General features: G+C 46.1%; 1 long non-coding RNA gene across 18 annotated transcripts in view; it reads right to left on the reverse strand.

Moving 5' to 3' along the window:
• Positions 1-20,705, reverse strand: part of LOC146080110 (uncharacterized) — a 180,916-nt gene that overhangs the window by 42,426 nt on the left and 117,785 nt on the right. For 15 of the 18 annotated variants that reach the window (XR_014474823.1, XR_014474820.1, XR_014474824.1 and 12 more), the window contains 2 exons: positions 14,210-14,352; positions 6,917-7,089 (listed from right to left, as the gene is read on the reverse strand). This is a non-coding gene — a long non-coding RNA (uncharacterized LOC146080110). Of the gene's footprint in view, positions 1-6,916; positions 7,090-13,731; positions 13,861-14,209; positions 14,353-20,705 lie in introns of those variants that run through there. The other 3 variants (XR_014474817.1, XR_014474826.1, XR_014474821.1) reach the window with 3 other exon arrangements.

Genomic DNA, 20,705 nt, shown 5'->3' on the forward strand with positions numbered 1-20,705 from the left:
ACCTGTGGGTGTACCCTGAGGTGCTTTCACACAATTTATACATTTTTATGCCATACCTTGCCCTCTTACTGGGAAGGTACTGGCGGAATTTAACCCTTCCTTTAAAATGTATAAGGGACTCGTCGATACAAATACATTTTTCAGGGATGTACATCTCTGCAAATTTGGCACTGAAATGATCAATGACCGGCCTGACTTTGAATAGCCGGTCAAAGGTGGGATCATCTCTGGGTGGGCACTGTGCATTATCGGTGTAATGTAAAAATTTAAGGATTGTCTCAAAACGAGTCCGAGTCATGGCCATACGGTAAAGTGGGGTGCTGTACACGGTAAAGTGGGGTGCTGTACACTGTAAGCGGGCAGGTGGAGGGAGAAGCGGATTGAAGTCCACTCTATCCTTCAATCCGCTTCTCCCTCCACCTGCCCGCTTGATCCTATCCCCTCCAATATTATCCGTCGTCTCAGTCCATCAGTCTGCTCTCACCTGGCTCACCTCTTTAATCTTTCCCTATCCTCTGGGATCTTCCCTTCCTCCTTCAAACACGCTCTTGTCTCCCCAATTCTCAAAAAAACAAATCTGGACCCCAACTCTCCATCCAACTACAGGCCCATCTCCCTCCTCCCTTTTGCCTCCAAACTCCTAGAACGTCTGACCTATAATCGTCTCCTAAGCCACCTTACTGCTAACTCCATTCTAGACCCCCTCCAATCCGGGTTCCGCCCTTTACATTCCACTGAAACTGCCCTGACCAAAGTCACTAACGATCTACTATCGGCTAAATCCAAAGGCCTCTTCTCTATCCTCATCCAGCTTGATCTGTCGGCTGCCTTTGACACTGTTGACCACCCTCTCCTGCTCAACACCCTCCGCTCCTTTGGCATCACTGGCACGGTCTTCTCCTGGTTCACCTCATACCTCTCCGATCGCTCCTTCTCCGTCTCCACTCCGAGCTCCTCCTCTCCTACTACCCCCCAGCCAGTCGGTGTTCCCCAAGGGTCAGTCCTTGGCCCTCTCCTCTTCTCCCTCTACACCACCTCTCTGGGCACCCTCATCAGCTCCTATGGTTTTCATTACCACCTTTATGCTGATGATACCCTAATCTATCTCTCCTCCCCCGACTTATCCCCATCACTTCTGTCCAAGGTCTCCGAATGCCTCACGGCCATCTCAGCCTGGATGACCCAACGCTTCCTGAAACTAAACATGGCTAAAACTGAACTTCTAATCTTCCATCCCCCGAACATCCCCTCTTCTCCCACTATCTCCATCAGCATTGGTGAAACCGAGATCACGTCCACCGACCAAACGTGCTGCCTCGGTGTCATCATTGACTCCTCCCTCTCTTTCACCCCCCACATTCGTGCTCTCTCACAGTCTTGCCGCTTTCACCTACGCAACATCTCACGCATCAGACCATTCCTCTCCACTGACGCGACCAAAATTCTCATTCACTCTCTTGTCATCTCCCGCCTTGACTACTGCAACATCCTTCTCTCTGGGCTACCTCTCACCCGCCTCGCACCTCTCCAATCCATTCTTAACGCTGCTGCTAGGCTCATCTTCCTCTCCCGCCGCTCTACCTCCGCCTCCCCCCTCTGTTTATCTCTTCACTGGCTCCCCATTCCTTTCCGAGTTCTCTTTAAACTCCTCACCACCACCTACAAGGCTCTCTCCTCCTCCACAGCTCCCTACCTCTCTTCACTGATCTCTATCCACACTCCCTCCCGTCCTCTTCGCTCCATCGCTGACCGCCGACTGACCTCTCACCTAATCACCTCCTCCCACTCCCGTGTCCAAGATTTCTCTCGCGCTGCCCCCCTGCACTGGAACAACCTCCCGCCACCCATCAGGCTATCTGATTCCCTTACCTCCTTCAAGCGCTCCCTCAAAACCTACTTTTTTCGACTAGCCTATCCCTCCTCCTAACCTCTTTTGATCCTCCTATCCTGCCTCCGTTCCCCTCCGTTCCTACTTATCCTATTGTATTTCGTTCGTCCACCCACCTATTTTTAGTATGTTAACTCTTATGAGCAGGGCCCTCCTTCCTCACGTACTCACCCTACCTCATTACCTCACCTGTGCTCCTGTCCTGTTCTTCCCTTCCTCTACTTCATCTTCGGTCTCCTTGACTATTTTGACACCTACTTCTGAACTGATGCTGATTTTAGTTCTACCAGCTATACCGCTATTTATACTGTATCTTTCTACACACCCTGTACGTTACCTTGTAATTTTTTTTTTTTTTGTTTGCTATGTACGGCGCTGCGGACACTTTGTGGCGCCTTATAAATAAACGTACTACTACTACTACTGTACAGAACATCTGTACTCCAATATTGCCTAATTTCTGGCTTTTTTACTATGCCCATATGTAACACCAGACCCCAAAACGTCATCATCTCTACTGCATCTACAGGGGTCCATCTAGCAAATGATGATGTGGGGTTTTGAGCAATAAACTGCTGGGCATATAAATTACTTTGGTCCACCATTAAATTTATAAAATCATCAGAGAAAAATAATTTGAAAAAGTCAATTTCTCTGAGACCTGTTGAATCAAATTGGATTCCTGGGATGGCCAAAAACTCAGGAACCTGGGGCTCAAAATTGTCTGGTGGTGGGGTCCATACGGGATCAATCATTTTGGGGGGGGTCTCAGCTGCTCTACGGGGGCGTCTTTGAGGGGGTCCCTCATCACTAGAGGAGGAAGAGGAGCTTAAGACGAATCCTTCAAATTCCCCGCTTGCATCACTGGCTGTGTCAGAGGCAAGCATGGCATATGCCTCCTCCGCTGAATACATTCTTCTGGATGACTGGGATGACATTTGAGATGACATTTGGGATGCCATTTTTATTTTTGTGTTTCTGTAAGTGTAATGTTTCAACACGTGTATAGTGTAGGGGGGGTACAAACTTTATTTCAACACGGGGGGTATGTAGTGTGTAGTGTGTATGTAGTGCAGAAAAAAAAATACTTTATACAGGAATTTGATCCAAAAAAAAATAGATCAACCCTGTGCCGAAAATGCTGATCAGTGATGTACGTCACTGATCAGCGCTCAGCGGCCACAGGACACCCACAAAAGGAACGTGGGTGTAAAAACAATTAAAAAAAAATAAACCACAGCACTCTCCAAAAAAAAAACAATAAAAAAAACTGCAGAAAAAAAATTATATCAACCCTGTGCCAAAAATGCTGTTCAGTGATGTACGTCACTGATCAGCGCTCAGCGGCCACAGGACACCCACAAAAGCAACGTGGGTGTAAAAACAATTTAAAAAAAATAAACCACAGCACTCTCCAAAAAAAAAAACAATTTAAAAAAACTGCAGAAAAAAAATTATATCAACCCTGTGCCAAAAATGCTGTTCAGTGATGTACGTCACTGATCAGCGCTCAGCGGCCACAGGACACCCACAAAAGCAACGTGGGTGTAAAAACAAAACCCCACAGCACTCTCCAAAAAAAAAAAACTGCAGATCAGTGATGCAGTGATGCAACACTGATTAGCAGTGAGGGGCAGCAGGCACACAACTGTGGGTGCAACCTGACAGGGTATATATATAAAAAAAAAAAACCCTGCACCCCCAAAAAGTTGCTGATCAGTTAATTTATACTGATCAGCACAAAAGGGGGGGCAGCAGGAAGCACAACCTTTGGTGCAACTGACAGGTATATATATATAAAAAAAAAACCTGCACCCCCAAAAAGTTGCCGATCAGCACAGATATACTGATCAGCACAAAAGGGGGGGCAGCAGACACAAAATATAGCACTCTCTATCACTCTCTGTCACTATCTCTCACTATCTGTCACTCTATGACACTGCAGCAGCAGCACACAGGAAGTCACAAGATCCAGGAAGCATCCAGCTGCTGGCAGCACGCTACCAGCGGTGATCAGGTAAGTATCAGGCAAGGATCAGGTCAGTATATCACGACAGATTGGCACGGTGACCGCTCTGCACGCAATTCCAGACCGGAATGGCGTCTGCAGCGCAGTCACCGTTAGTTTAAATCACGCGCCATGGCTGTGATTGGTCCGTCGGTCCGACGGACCAATCACAGCCTTGGGGGCAGGTGGGGTGAGGTGTGGTCATCACCGGTGACCACCGGTGACCCCCTCACACCCGGCGGTGATTGATCCCTGTGTTACCGAGCGTCTGATTCGCCGGTAACACAGGAAAACGCTGCGATTGGCTGTTCACATTGAACAGCCAATCGCAGCGATCGCCGATGGGGGGGAGGCATCGCCGCCCCCCCTGGGCATGCTGGGACATGTCTGCTGTCAGGGACAGCAGACATGTTTAAACTGTCACCGCGTCTATAGACGCGGTGACAGTTTAAAGTCATGACGTATATATACGTCATGTGTCGGGAAGTACATCCCGGCCATGACGTATATATACGTCAAATGTCGGGAAGGGGTTAATCGGTGTGTGTGTGTTCTTTGGGTATTGGTTCTGTAACATAGAAACATAGAATTTGACAGCAGATAAGAACCATTTGGCCCATCTAGTCTGCCCCTTTTTTATCCTTCAGGTAATCTCAACCCTTTTTGATCCTTATTTCTTTGTAAGGATATTCATATGCCTATCCCAAGCATGTTTACATTGTTCTACTGTCTTAGCCTCTACCACCTCTGATGGAAGGCTATTCCACTTATCCACTACCCTTTCTGTGAAGTAATTCTTTCTAACATTTCCCCTGAACCTACCTCCCTCCAGCTTCAGTGCATGTCCTCGTGTTCTATTACTTCTCTTCCTGTGAAGAAAATTTCCCTCCTGTACTATGTTAAAACCCTTGATATATTTGAAGATTTCTATCATGTCCCCCCTTTCCCTTCTCTGCTCCAAACTATACATGTTAAGATATTTTAGTCTATCCAGGTACGTTTTGTGATGTAGGCCATGCACCATTTTAGTTGCCCTTCTTTGTACACTCTCCAATGTATTTATATCCTTCTCAAGATATGGCCTCCAGAACTGGACACAGTATTCCATATGAGGTCGTACCAATGACCTATAAAGTGGCATTATTATGGATTTTTTTCTGCTACTGATTCCTCTCCCTATGCAACCAAGCATCTGACTAGCCTTCCTCATTGCTTTGCAACATTGCTTTCCTGCCTTTAAGTCACTTGAAATAGTGTCTTAAAGTAGGACTACAAGTCAAAGTGGGCCCATTAATACCCCACATGTTGGGGTTTGTGGTTCTCCAAGTCTCAGCATGTGGAGGTGGCTTGCTGGGCCCTGTAGTTCTACTACGGAACCCAATATCTATTGTTAACACTAATTTTTACACTTTCTGACATCCCGAGCTGGAGAGGGCCTTCATTGGGGGAGTTCCCCACTCCCCCAGGGACCTGGCCCAGGCTGACCAGTCAGGGTGCCATATTTTGGCTGTGACATGGCACCACTGGCTGTTGGAGCCCGGTGCTGGTTTAATGAAATACGGTTAAAGAAATACAGGGGAACTCCATTTGATTTCCCCCCTATATTTCTTCATCCAGGACCGGCTCAATGAGCGCAGGTCATTTTTTAAATGATTTATTTTTCTATCTTTCCATAGAAGCATCGCACGGATCTGACCTGATCCGTGCATTGCTTCAAGCTCGTCTGCCTTTGGCTGCAGGGAAACTTGGCCGCCAAATACAAATCACTGCACCATCGGAAAATACGAATCCAGAGAATCAGTCAACTTTGTAAATTAATAATGGACAAAAGAAAAAGTAGTAGAGATATTTGGGCTCAGAATATATTTTAGCAAAATGTCCAACTTATTATTACATATTCTTAACATTTTACTTTTATTGGTAATTTCCTAAAAAAGAGGTGTGCCAATCACACCCTCTTTGTAAGACAATAGTAAAGATATGCAAAAAAATTGCAGTAATCTGTCCACCTTAAGGTTATTTGTTATTTTGCACGGTCCTTAATTAGTGGATTTCCGGAATTGATTATCAAATATGGGGGATATCAAATACATAAAATCTACAGGAAATATTGGGGCAGATGTATTAAGCCTTAACAAGAGATAATTCCAAGGGTGATAAGGAGAGATAAACATCCAGCCAATCAGCTCCTTACTGACTTTTTCAAACACAGCCTGTAACATGGCAGTAAGGAGCTGATTGGCTGGACGTTTATCTCTCCTTATCACACTTGCATGTATCTCTTGTTAAGGCTTAATACATCTGCCCCAGTATCTGAGCATCCAAATCTAAGTTTTAACCACATTTTCTTAAACTTTTTTTTGCACATCTTTACTATTGTCTTACATAGAGGGTGTGATTGGCACACCTCTTTATTAGAAATTACCAATAAAAGTAAAATTTTAACAATATGTAATAATCACCCCAAATATCTCTACTACTTTTTCTTCTGTCCATTATGAATGTATCCAATTAGAGATGGGTAGCGCCACCTCTTTCTGAAAATGACGAAAGCCTAAAAATGAAGAGAGAAATCTAAAGCAATAATGACAAATAAAGAATAACTGATAAAGAGAAAGAAAATATATTTTTTGTAAAGACGAACAAAGGAACACTCAGTGCAGAATTAAATCTTCCCCCCGAGCTTTGGCCCGATTGTAGCCGATCCCGCTCATTCTCGGCCTTCTTAGTAAATTTCCCCCTAAGTCAGGGACTGTGGGGTGAATTTACTAAAATGGGGTTATTTGGCGCTGTCTAGAAGATAATAGGTCAAATCTGATTGGTTGCTATGGGCAATATCCCACGTTCAATAGAACTCCCATCTTAGTAAATTTATCCATGTGCCTCCTAGTAAATGTTCCAGCTGCATTCTCGAAAAAAAAAAAAAAAAGTGAATTTATTCGGCAACGTTTCGGGGCATTACCCCTTTCTCAAGCCTTTACAACAAGTGAAACACACAGTGCATAATGGTGCATAAATACCTTACTGAAATCAGTGCCCGCCTCCTTCTCCCGTTCGGCGCGTGCAGCACGCCGATCCTCTCCTCCCTGTCGCACTTCTGCCCTCTCTCACCGGGCAGGTGACGTCACAGGAAGTTCCGGAGTCAGCAGAGCTACTCCGTGCCCGGCCGGGGGAAGACGCGGTGTTCTGTTGCCTAGGCGACAGGACATCAACAATTTAAAACAACTCAGCTAAAAACACATTCATCAATACATGTAAAAAACATAAGACATTTGAAATATACAATATCAATGCATAACCATGATTACCTACAATATATATATATATATATATATATATATATATATATATATATATATATATATATATATATATAAAAATACTAAACATCAGCACTCACCTTTCCTAGTTTTGGGGTGCCCTATGGCTTGTGACCACATTGTTTAAACAGACATTGTAGGGGCTCTGCACACACTAAATTAACTGATAATAAATAGTGGAGATTTGGTTCATGAATTGCATTTAAGCCTGCAGCCCCCTTCACGGGACCCCACTTTTCTGCAGGTCCTAACACTATCGCTCAAAATGGCTACAATACACATTGCTATCACATCAATGCTTGATTCCAGGCGTGCTATCTAGTCTGAAGCTCACAGCAGACTGTGCTTTTATAGGTGAGCAGTTAGGGTGACCCCTGACGAAAATCAGGACCTCTTGCTTGAAAAGGCTGTTGGGTCAGCTGTCTTTATTGTTTGTTTAAACATGCTTATCCTGGAAATACAAACCACCTTTCTTCATCTACAAACAAGTGCTGGTCCTTCTTTTCTCTATCTGCCCGCTACGTGGATTGGGTATTGGATTGGATTGAGTGTGAATTTATATATATATATATATATATATATATATATATACACTTGTTTGGTGTGGCCGAGCACACTGCCCTGTTGCTGTAGCTGGTCGGGTGCACCGTCAAAGATTATGTAGACTGTGGCGGGTGTGGACGTAGCACTCCAGACATTGTAGTAATCCAAAAAAGTTTATTTGCAGACAAGCAACGTTTCAATGCATGTGCATTTTCGTCAGGCTCCTGACGAAAATGCACATGCATTGAAACGTTGCTTGTCTGCAAATAAACTTTTTTGGATTACTACAATGTCTGGAGTGCTACGTCCACACCCGCCACAGTCTATATATATATATATATATATATAAATAAGGAGGCAGTGTGTGTGTGTATATATATATATATATATATATATATAATTGATCATATCCCCTGACCTGTGGCCAGGATCCGGGGAAGGAAAACGGCACTCGCGGATTTTGTAATTCAATTTTTATATGGTTCAAAGTGACATCATGCCCAGCTACAGAAGAGGTCGAAATTTGCGGGACATGCTGGTAAGAACTAATATAACAAAACCGCCATCACCCACTCTATTTAACATCCAGCAAAAAAAACCCGGGTGCTACAAGTGCCCTTCTTGTACGACCTGCAACCATGTAGAAGCAGGTCCCACCTTCAAACACCCACTTACCGGCCAGATATATAAAATCAACCACGTTGTGAATTGTAGAACTCCATTTATAATTTATATTATAATGTGTCCATGTGGCAAATACTATGTCGGCCAAACTATAGTAAATTTAAGGGTTCGGATGGCATTACATCGATCGGCAATTACAGCAAGCCTCCAAGGAAAGGACATTAACCAACCAGTAGCCCGGCATTTTAAAAACAGTGGACATACCTTAGCTAACCTGAAATGCAAAATCATAGACCATATCCCACCATTGAGCCGTGGAGGAGATAGACAGAAACTCCTGACACAACGAGAGTCGCAGTGGATATTTCGGCTTAACACCATGGCACCAACAGGGTTAAACGAAATGATCGCCTGGAATGCTTTTGTTTAAACTGTCCGATAGAACATCTAACTTTTGTCTATTCAAAGGAACTCTGTGTGAAGAGTATAATATTGCGATTTAACACTAGACATAACCAAATATCAGGGGTGTCGACACAGTGTGTTGACATCGGTACACATATATAAAAGTGGTATATAACCTGATTAGTGTCTCATAATCTAATTGTGTAACAATAATAAGTGATGAAAAAAGGAGCGCTTTGAAGTACACATAATGCAAGTTGCTAATTTTTAGATATTCTAAGTAAATGTACTGAGCCCCGTTTTTACAATTTTTAATACTAGCACCCAAGCACCTTATGTAGTAGCTGCACTTTGCACTTTTTTATCATGTTATTAGTTTGTATCACGTATCCAACATTTTGTTCTGTTGGTCTTATTCTTAGAGCACATGCACGGCAAACCCGGCTGACCGAGTATCAGGCATCCCGGGTTACCATGACAACAGCCGGACGTCACAGTGGGCTGAACCGTGGGTCCCGGAAGCTGGATCCCGTACACGCCGGGGAAGCTACACAGGCTGCACTGACAAGCTACATAAGGTAAGAGAGCAGACTGCTCTGTTTATATCACTGCACAGGCACTATTTGCACTTTACAGCGCATCCTGAGGAAAAGGCTGACCAGCCTTGAAACGTCGGTAATGCTGTACATGATGTCACTTTGAACCATATAAAAATTGAATTACAAAATCCGCGAGTGCCGTTTTCCTTCCCCGGATCCTGCCCACAGGTCAGGGGATATGATCAATTGCATCTAAAGCTTTAAGGGCACCGCGGTCTGTGACTGATTCGTCCGGAGTGCCGAACATAACCCAAAAGACTATATATATATATATATATATATATATACACACACACACACACACACTGCCTCCTTATTATTCACCCGCTGGCTGGCTGTAAGGGGCTGGGCAGGGCTTCTGGCAGCAGACAGCAGGATGGAGGACCAGGGGCTCCTGAGAGGAGGGCTGCCGGCCTGCCGGAGCAGAGAGGAGGGTGCCGGGCGGCGGGCCTGCAGGACGAAGACGTGAGATGATGACATCATCTCCCAAGCGTCAGGCAGACTGCAGGGTGGCTCGGTACGGTACTGGCCACTTGGGAGAGGCGCTGAAGGCTTTTTTAGACACCCGGATTCTGGGAGACTGGTAAAGCCTCCTGGAGGGTTGCCACCAAAAACGTGAGAATCCCGGAAATCCAGGAGGAACCCTACCTCCCAGTGAGTCTGGACTGTGCTGTTTAGGGTGGCAGTTGGTGGGTCACCCCTATCTGAATTTTGGACTGTGCTGCAGCCCTGCAACTCTGCAACTGCAAACTTAATGTCCAGAAACAGAGCATCTTGTCCCTCCTGGAATGGGTCATGTTGTGAGTTATGCCATCGCACTCCCCCAGAGAATCCTATGGGAAGATGCTGCTGCAGGCAGAATGGAGCAGGAGGTATCTATGACATTTAGTCGAGGGGGGGATACTTAGTTTTTGCAGCTAATAACTGCCAGTACACATTAATAAATGGGCTCCTAAAACTTGTGAAAATGTCTCCGTTCTCTTGCCTTCTACCACAGTTGACAATGGACACTTGTAGCTGTGTGTCATTAGACATAATGAGTAAGCGGAAGATAAATTGCAAGTATAACTAGTGTGATACTATTTTTATGATGGGCAGCTACAAAAATATGTGCAATGATTTTTTTTGCATGAGGGCATTCACAACTGTTCCATAGGCATATTGCCAATTGCCTCAAAGGTTCTGTCTGTTTGAACCCAGATAAGCAGCGAGACTGTGCCATGGGCAATACCAACATACAAGGAGACAAAACTCAAGTCAACCCACAAGTTCTGTGCTTGAGGACTGAGTGGTCGTCATAATGAGTATAGCACAGTCTGCGAGCTGGAAGAGCAATAATGTTCTTTATACGGAATATCTGGACAGTGCTTACTACTGTAGCTACCACAAGGCTACTTTAAGACATATTGTGAAAATCCTCCTCAATTCTTCTATCTTACCTTGGAACATAAAGTGAATAAACTGCCTTACTAAACAACATAGTAATGGCCGTGGACAGATTTCTTGCAGCCCTGCCCTTTCAGTGTACATGCGCAAAAAAGGGTGCCAGGACTTACAGGAGTGTGCAACAAGTCAGGGGGGCCTGGCCTCACAGCATGCCCCTTCTATCTCTGAGCTAACAATGACAAGATGGGTAGCTAAATATCACCCTACCCTCTGCAAAGCTCTGGTTTGGCCTACATCAGGAGTGTTTAACATGTGGCCCCCACAGCTGCTGTGTAGCCGTGGCCTATATTTACATCTCTCTTCTTTCACTCCCTTTCTTTCTTCTCATTGCATCCCTTCACCTGTAGCCCCCCTCCTTTCCTCTCATCTTCTTATCGATCATTGCTCCTTTTCATATTTCTCAGCCCCATCCTCAGTTTGTCTTACACACAAAATAATGATTGGCTATTCCTGCATGCTAGTGAGTGATGGCCATTACCCTGTGCCCTTTCTAGCCCTGGTAAATAAACTTTATAATAAATCACATCAATTATTACATTCAGTGGTGGAATGTAGGCACAGTGAGGCTGATGATGTCACAGGCACAGTGAGGCTGATGATGTCACAGGCACAGTGAGGCTGATGATGTCACAGGCACAGTGAGGCTGATGATGTCACAGGCAGCCTTTGTGATGTCACTCAGAGGTCATAAAAAAGGCTGTGCTTGCTGAAGCACAATCAGTAATTTGATGAGAGTGAGCTGTGTGGTTGATACATATCTGTGTAGATATACATAAGCGTTTTCTCATTTCAATAATATGTGGCAGCCTTATTTAGGGCTGTTTAAAAGTGACAGGCTCCGCCTGGAAGGCACCAGAGGTGTCAATATCAGGATTTTAGATGCTGCTCAGTGCATATTGCGCAAACAATTTAAGGTCAATGGCCTGCAAGATTTGGCAAAAGGATTTGCTAGCTCCTTCACTCCCCTGTCTGAGCCAGCAGTGCAGATTCATGTAGTGTATTATGATGTCAAGGGATCTCACGCATTCGTATCATATTTTGTGGATGGAAAGATCTACATTGTGGATAGTGATACATTTAAGTTTGGCGACTCTTACAACAATCATCTGTATGCCTTCTATTGTAATGTTCCAGAGGAGCAGAGGCATTTGCGAATTATGAATGCAGATAAACAGGGGAAGAGCACAATGGATTGCGGTATATATGCTATAGCAAATGTTGTAGAAATATTGTTCACTGGCAATATCTCCAGCTGCACCTACAATGTGCCATTAATGAGGCAACATCTCATAAAGTGCCTGGAAGATGAAAAATTCACGCCATTTCCTAAAACTAGGAAAAGGAAATGCCATGAACCGTTGGAACCACAAATAGCCAACAAACGGAGGCGACTGGATCCAGATTTAATTTGCTGCAGCATAGAAACTGGAAAACTTACACCACTTCCAGAAAATCGGAAAAGGAAATGCCATGAACCGTTGGAACCACAAATCGCCAACAAACGGAGGCGACTGGATCCAGATTTAATTTGCTGCAGCATAGAAACTGGAAAGTTTACACCACTTCCAGAAAATCGGAAAAGGAAATGCCATGAGCAGTTGGAACCACATATCACCAACAAACGAAGGCGACTGGATCCAGATTTATTAGATGCAGCCTAGAAGATAGTAGACAGGATTGATTGGTTGCTCATAGCAACATCACATGTGAAGTAGAATACACATCTTAGTAAATTTCCCCCTGGAACATTTAAACTACAGTACTTCCAGAAATTAGGAAAAGGAAAATGATAAAAGGGAGGAAACAATCCGGCATTCATTAGATGCAGCTCTACCTGACAGTGGCGTCACTGACGCAAAAGCTGGGGATTATGGCTACTGGCGACACCCCAAAAAAAAAACGACGCCTAGCAGCCACCTCATGGGTGTGTTGGAAGAGCTGCTAAGATGATCATTTTTGTTAAAATGTTCACAGTTACATCCAACTCATTGATATTAATTCCAACAACGTTAACCTCCTCTTCAGGGACACATGACATACACTACACAAAGCCGCGCAAAAATAGCATCAAACCCCACCTCCAAGTCTCATCAGGACAGTCCTGTACTAACCACGTGCCATCAGGTGTGCACGCCATGCCGGCCACTCTGGAGGCACTTCTCAGCAAGTGCTATGTCACCATGGTGTGCTCGGGGACTCGGCACAGAGACGGAACTTCTGGTCACCTGAAAGTTTCACTGACCCGTTAAAGCAGGCATGTCCAAACTAGGGCCCTCCATAGTTTGGACATGCCTACAAATCCCAGCATGCCTTGCCATAGTTTTTACATTCCCTAATAGCAAAACTGGAGCAAGACATGATGGGACTTGTATATTCACAACAGCTGGGGGGCCATAGTTTGGACATGCATGCGTTAAAGTATCCAAGTAAATTCACTTTATTTTTTTATCACTTTAAATCAGCTTCTGCAGATTTGTGGATTCAAATACAGAAATGCGGCAAGTAAACTCTCAGCAATAATAACTGACATAGCATGCTTTATTATTTTAGATTTTTGTCCTATATCCAAACCCTTTTACAGAATATGAAAATGTAAATTTGGGGATTTAGATGACCTATAAACCACCACTGACTTATTTATACTGTAAAGGCATATTAGATGGTAGAAAAGTTTGTTACATCAATTTAGTAAAAAAAAAAAAAAAAACTTGTGGCACGTTAAGAGAAGAGATAATAAACAGCTAACGGGTATGGATCATTAGGTCTACAAGAAGTTGGTCCACAAGCATTGGGTCGATACCATTAGGTTGACATGCAGAAAGGTCGACATGGGTCTATGTCGACAGTGAAAAGGTCGACATGTGGTTTTTCACAGGTTTTTTTTTGCCGAATGTTAATACAGTTGACATGGACACTGAAACGTAGCACCACGTCTGTTCGGCACACTTTTATTCTCCCTCCACGCCCTAGTCGTTTACGACGAAACGCGTTGGGTTTATTCCTTGTACTTGTTGAACCGAATTGACTCTATACGGATGAGAAAAATGCTTTTATCTTGTGTTTTTTATATAAATTTGTATTAAAACTGTTGAACAGTGATTTGCATTACGGTTCTTTATACCGGTTTTGGTGATGGAATCTCATACTAGGGGCTCTGTTACCTACTATCCTATCTATCTATCTATCTATCTATCTATATATATATATATACTCTGAAGGAAAGGGCACTCAGGGACTCTCAATTTGGTGAAGAGTGGACTGGTTTATTCAATCATAAAGCACCAAGGTTTCGGGGTCTCCCCCTTCGTCAGGACAGTTAAATGGTGTAACAACAAATGATACAGTGACAGTGAAATATAAAGGCTCAGGTACTTACCCCCTCCTGCAGCTTGTGCTCACACACGGGGACCGCTGGGCTGGCTTCCGGGATCGATCGCACCTCGATGACGTCACCGTGACTGACAGTGTCGTCCCTCAGGCGCATCAGAGCGGGGCTGACATGCGGTCACGTAGGGCGGGCTGTGGAGGGCATACAAGACGTTAGAGCACACATACAGAGTGTGTGAAAAACATATAATGCATACATGGGATAGCATGTCAGTTTTGTGCAAAAAGCATCCAGGACACAGCACCTGAAATATGAGGATGCAAACATTAGTGAAAAAAACGGCAACACAGCAATAAAACAACAAGTGATACAGTGCTGACATCTAGTGGTGGACATAATACATGAAATGAGAGTAAGGAGAATAAAGGTTTAAAAACTTGGCTTTACTAGCTAGGCAGGGGCGGATTGGGAATTAAAACCAGCCCGGGAAATATCTTGAAGCAGCCCTAATGGGGGAGGGGGAGAGTGTTGTTGAGGCGCACCCGATTTTTTTTGGGGGGGGCGTATCAATATGGGGGTGTGGCCTATTTCAACGGGCTGCTGGCTATGTCCCCAGCCCCTCACGCTGCAGAATAGGCGCATGCGTACAGCGTTTATCCTGCAGCCTGTGGGGCTGGGGAGATAGAGACAGGGGGGTGGGGGGGTGTGTGACAGGGGGTCTCCAAACACAGTAGAGTGGCAGGGTGGAAGAGGATGCAGGGAGGGAGTTGGGGACGGAGGGTGGCGTAGAATGCTGGGAGGGGAGATGCAGAGTGGCTGAGAACGAAGGGAGTGAGGACTTACGCAGGGTGGCACAGGACGCAGAGTGTGAGGGGGGCATGGTGGCACAGGATGCAGGGTAGGAGGGAGGAATGCAGAGTGGCAGGGGATGCAGGGAGGGGAGTCACATAGTGGTGGAGGATGCAAGGAGGGGAGACAGTGATGCCCATTATACATATGCCACACACCGTGATGCCCATTATACATATGCCACACACCGTGATGCCCATTATACATATGCCACACACCGTGATGCCCATTATACATATGCCACACACCGTGATGCCCATTATACATATGCCGCACACCGTGATTCCCATTATACATATGCCGCACACCGTGATGCCCATTATACATATGCCGCACACCGTGATGCCCATTATACATATGCCGCACACTGTGATGCCCATTATACATATGCCGCACACCGTGATGCCCATTATACATATGCCGCACACCGTGATGCCCATTATACATATGCCACACACCGTGATGCCCATTATACATATGCCACACACCAAGATGCCATTATACATATGCCACACACCGTGATGCCCCATTATACATATGCCGCACAACGTTATGCCCATTATACATATACCACACGCCGTATATTTATATATAAATTCTGCCACTGCCCTTAGTACCCCTAGTTTACCCTTGGTGCGTGCTGCCTGCTGTTACGAGCTGCTCCTCTGCTGCGTGCTGCTGTGCTGAGTACTCTCTAGTCCTGCTGCTGACGCCCATCAGATCCAGCCCCAACAACAATCCTGCGCGCTGCTGGGAAGGCTGGATCACGTGGGCACTGGGCAGAGAGCCAGAAGTTGAAGCCTCTGGACCGCGGGAGCAGCTGCGTGCGCCTGCGCATGCACACCAGTGCTCCCGCGGCCATTTTAACTATGCCAAACTCGAGGCCGGCCACGCCCATCTTTACTCAGGGCAAAGTTCATGTAGATGCCGCGGCCGGCCCTGTAAAGGAGGGAGGGAGGGCGGGCGGCCAGAGCAGGACCAGGACGGCAAAGCGGCAGCCTCTGACTGGACCGCGGGAGCAGCTGTGTGCGCCGCGCATGCGCACCAGCGCTCCCGCGGCCATTTTAACTTTGGCAAAGCTCGAGGCCGGCCGCGGCCATCTTTACTCAGGGCAAAATGTACGTAGATGCCGCGGCCGACCCTGTAACGGAGGGAGGGCGGCCTGTCACACAAAAAATATGCTGGCCCACCGGGAAACAGCCCGGTTTCCCGGTAGGCCAATCCGCCCCTGTAGCTAGGTAAAGCTCTAACTTCATATTACGCATGTATGTGTGGCCTCAACCCTTAGTGTGGGGGCTTTTCTTTTTTTTAAGTGCTCTGCTCCTGCCCTGCCCAGCAGCCGGGCAGCGTCTCCTCCTGCCCGGCTCCCTGCGCAGCCCCCCTGCTCCCATTGAAGGCAGCGGCTCCCTGCGCAGCCCGCGTTGCTCCCTCCACCCGGCTTGTGTTCCCAGTACCTGATGGCAGAAGCTTCCTCCTCTGCCCGGCATCTCCCGCCCGCTGCCATCAACTGCCCACATGGCTCCGGGCTGCACATATGATTTAGCTAATCTTATGTGCAGCTCCTCCGACCTCCCGACTCCGATGCGCATGGGACCACGCATCGGGTCGGACGGGATATCTACATGTGCGACTTGGGCCGATTTCACGGCACGATTCCTCCGAATCGGATGAAATCATGCCCATATCTCCTAGTGTATGGGGGCCTTAAGGGGGCACCCATTCGTACCCATTCAATGTTAAATACAGCCGGGACCCAGTGCTTGGCTAATTTACGATCTGCAGAGTTTGGCTGAATTGACGTTTTTACAAATGGCAACTTCAGCCGAATTTGGCTATACGAATGAATTCCCATCATAGCATACTTGCCTACTTTTGAAAACTAGTTTCAGGGAGATTCCAGGTGCTAGTAAAATGCGCTGTGCCATCTCAAACTGCGACCTGCCGCGCCTTATAATAATAATGGGCGGAGCTACACACCAGGTGGGTGTGGCCTTGGGAAGAGGGCATGGACTAGCACCACGACACCCATTTTCATCATTCCTAGCAGCTGGGCAGCTCCCTGCCTGCACTCCCTCCATCCCTGCGCTGAAGAGATGCCATGTGCAGGCTTACAGCATCACTTCAGCGATCACCAGCTGCTCTGCAGAGCAAAGCAGCGGTGAACTTAGGCTCCCCCCAATTACCCACGCGGCAAGGACAGCGGGTCAGTCTCCAAATAGAGGGACTGTCCTGCTGTAATTGGGACAATTGGGAGGTATGCTATAGTACTAAAGCACCCCATGTTACATTATAGACAGTCCCCCCATATTACATTATGCACAGCCCCCCATGTTACATAATACGCAGCCCCCATATTACATTATACACAGTCCCCCCCATATTACATTATGCACAGCCCCCCATGTTACATAATACACAGCACCCATATTACATTATACACAGTCCCCCAATGTTACATTTTACACAGCCCCCCATGTTACATTATACACAGCCCACCATGTTACATTATACACAGTCCCCCCAGTGTTACATTATACACAGCCCCCCATGTTACATAATACGCAGCCCCCATATTACATTATACACAGTCCCCCCCATGTTACATTTTACACAGCCCCCCATGTTACATTTTACACAGCCCCCCATGTTACATTATACACAGCCCCCCATGTTACATTATACACAGTCCCCCCAGTGTTACATTATGCACAGCCCACCCTATATTACATTATACACAGTCCCCCCATTTTACATTATACACAGCCCCCCCATATTACATTATACACAGTCCCCCCATGTTACATTATACACAGTCCCCCCAGTGTTACATTATACACAGTCCCCCCAGTGTTACATTATACACAGTCCCCCCCATATTACATTATACACAGTCCCCCATGTTACATTATACACAGTCCCCCCAGTGTTACATTATACACAGCCCCCCCCATTTTACATTATACACAGCCCCCCCATATTACATTATACACAGTCCCCCCATGTTACATTATACACAGTCCCCCCAGTGTTACATTATACACAGCCCCCCCCATTTTACATTATACACAGTCCCCCCCATATTACATTATACACAGTCCCCCCATGTTACATTATACACAGTCCCCTTATGTTACATTATACACAGCCCCCCATATTACATTATACACAGTCCCCCATGTTACATTATACACAGTCCCCCATGTTACATTATACACAGCCCCCCCAGTGTTACATTATACACAGCCCCCCGTATGACATTATACACAGCCCACCCATATGACATTATACACAGCCCCCCCATATTACATTATGCACAGCCCACCCTATATTACATTATACACAGTCCACCCATGTTACATTATACACACCCCCCCATGTTACATTATACACAGTTCCCCATATTACATTATACACAGCCCCCCCCCCAGTGTTACATTATACACAGCCCCCCCCGTATGACATTATACACAGCACCCCCATATGACATTATACACAGCCCCCCACACACACATTACACAGAGTACCCCAGTCATATTACAGCCCCCTCTCCCCCAGACTAGTACACATAGCCCCACAGTAAATCCTACAAGTGCCAGATTACACACAGCCCGTCTCTCCCCCAGTACACAGCAATCACCTGGCTGTGTTGCCCCTTCCTGGGAGGTGCAGGGAGCTGCTGGCAGTCGTGGATGCAGCACAGAGCAGCCAGCCAGTGACAGGAGCAGGCCAGGAACTTCCAGGAACAGCATTGCACGGAGCTCACTGTGTGAGTGGGTGGGCGGGGCCAGCATCAGCGAAGCCCTGGCTGACGAGCTCTCCTGTTCCTTTAGCTGCATGCACGGACTTCCTCTTCCTCCCAATACAGCACGTCAGTCGGCCACAACCCTGCGGTGGCCGGCTGTCATCATGGCGTGCGCCGTGCAGGTCCCCCGGAAGCGGTGCGCGCGCATGCGCAGTCGGGATTGTGCTGAAGGCCGCGCAAAAACCGGGAGGAAGGGGCAGGTTTGCGGGGCAGCGGGAGGCTCCTGTAAAAACCGGGAGCCTCCCGCTAAATGCGGGAGGGTAGGCAAGTCTGCATCATAGACTCTCATGTTAAATTCACAACATGGGCTTCTATGTAGATGCACAGAGCCTATCAGGTGCAGAGCACCCCCGGAGCCTGCTCCTGATTGGCTGAGGAAAGACCCAGGGACAAATTCCCTCATTCTCGGGGAGGGGCTGCAAGTGTCAACAGTTTTTTTTTTGTCACAGCCGTGGAAGCTAGGCATGTGAGTATATATCTGTTTTCACAGCTACCCTATGGATTATCTACTGGAGAAGAGGACAGACCTACAGGGGACCCTATAGGTGAGTATGGATTTATATGGGGTGTAATAAAGTTTTACTTTAATCGGTGTGTGTGTGTGTTCTTTGGGTATTGGTTCTGTAACATAGAAACATAGAATTTGACAGCAGATAAGAACCATTTGGCCCATCTAGTCTACCCCTTTTTTATCCTTCAGGTAATCTCAACCCTTTTTGATCCTTATTTCTTTGTAAGGATATTCATATGCCTATCCCAAGCATGTTTACATTGTTCTACTGTCTTAGCCTCTACCACCTCTGATGGAAGGCTATTCCACTTATCCACTACCCTTTCTGTGAAGTAATTCTTTCTAACATTTCCCCTGAACCTACCTTCCTTACAGCTTCAGTGCATGTCCTCGTGTTCTATTACTTCTCTTCCTGTGAAGAAAATTTCCCTCCTGTACTATGTTAAACCCTTGATATATTTTAAGTTTTCTATCATGTCCCCCCTTTCCCTTCTCTGCTCTAAACTATACATGTTAAGATATTTTAGTCTATACAGGTATGTTTTGTGATGTAGGCCATGCACCATTTTAGTTGCCCTTCTTTGTACACTCTCCAATGTATTTATATCCTTCTGAAGATATGGTCTCCAGAACTGGACACAGTATTCCAGATGAGGTCGTACCAATGACCTATAAAGTGGCATTATTATGGATTTTTTTCTGCTACTGATTACTCTCCCTATGCAACCAAGCATCTGACTAGCCTTCCTCATTGCTTTGCTACATTGCTTTCCTGCCTTTAAGTCACTTGAAATAGTGTCTTAAAGTAGGACTACAAGTCAAAGTGGGCCCATTAATACCCCACATGTTGGGGTTTGTGGTTCTCCAAGTCTCAGCATGTGGAGGTGGCTTGCTGGGCCCTGTAGTTCTACTACGGAACCCAATATCTATTGTTAACACTAATTTTTACACTTTTTTTTACCATCTGCCTGACATCCCGAGCTGGAGAGGGCCTTCATTGGGGGAGTTCCCCACTCCCCCAGGTACCTGGCCCAGGCTGACCAGTCAGGGTGCCATATTTTGGCTGTGACATGGCACCACTGGCTGTTGGAGCCCGGTGCTGGTTTAATGAAATACGGTTAAAGAAATACAGGGGAACTCCATTTGATTTTCCCCCTATATTTCTTCATCCAGGACCGGCTCAATGAGCGCAGGTCATTTTTTAAATGATTTATTTTTCTATCTTTCCATAGAAGCATCGCACGGATCTGACCTGATCCGTGCATTGCTTCAAGCTCGTCTGTCTTTGGCTGCAGGGAAACTTGGCCGCCAAATACAAATCACTGCACCATCGGAAAATAAGAATCCAGAGAATCAGTCAACTTTGTAAATAATAATGGACA

Source organism: Crinia signifera, chromosome 5 (assembly GCF_055691185.1).
Source record: "Crinia signifera chromosome 5, ASM5569118v1, whole genome shotgun sequence".
In the NCBI taxonomy this organism is placed as follows: Eukaryota; Metazoa; Chordata; class Amphibia; order Anura; family Myobatrachidae; genus Crinia; species Crinia signifera.